General features: G+C 41.3%; 1 non-coding gene across 1 annotated transcript; it reads right to left on the minus strand.

The window, feature by feature from the left end:
• Positions 1-276: 276 nt before the first annotated feature.
• Positions 277-350, minus strand: trnai-aau (transfer RNA isoleucine (anticodon AAU)). The gene has a single exon. It is a non-coding gene; the product is annotated as a tRNA-Ile (tRNA).
• Positions 351-477: the final 127 nt, after the last annotated feature.

Genomic DNA, 477 nt, shown 5'->3' on the forward strand with positions numbered 1-477 from the left:
TGCTTGAGGGAAAGATGGCCTCCTCTACAGAGTCGGGACTTTGGGACTTTTTAAATGTCTGTTCTTAATCTTAAATTATGAATCCTGAATTCTTCTATGAAATCTTAAAATGTGGAAAATGAATCAGGTTTTTCTGCAGGTTGAATTATTCTGTCATGTAGTTATAAAACAAACAAACAAACTGGACGATGTAGAGCCTCAGTTTTGATTTCACAACTTTCAGTCCTTTAAACGCTCCTGGTTTCACTGCAGCTGAATTTTGACTCAAAAGCTGTTTGGCCCGTACGGGGATCGAACCCGCGACCTTGGCGTTATTAGCACCACGCTCTAACCAACTGAGCTAACCGGCCCTGTTCAGGAGTCACTCAGTCAGTCAGATCAGAATCTGGTTGTGGTTCTACACGTCTGTAGTGAGACTTTGATTCTTTCTATTCCTTTTCTTTTCACGAGTGTTTCCAGACTCTTGTCTTAGAAAAC

The sequence above is a fragment of the Seriola lalandi genome, unplaced genomic scaffold (genome assembly GCF_002814215.2).
Source record: "Seriola lalandi dorsalis isolate HSWRI2012SDOR001 ecotype SW California unplaced genomic scaffold, Sedor1 jcf7180001993837, whole genome shotgun sequence".
NCBI lineage: Eukaryota > Metazoa > Chordata > Actinopteri > Carangiformes > Carangidae > Seriola > Seriola lalandi.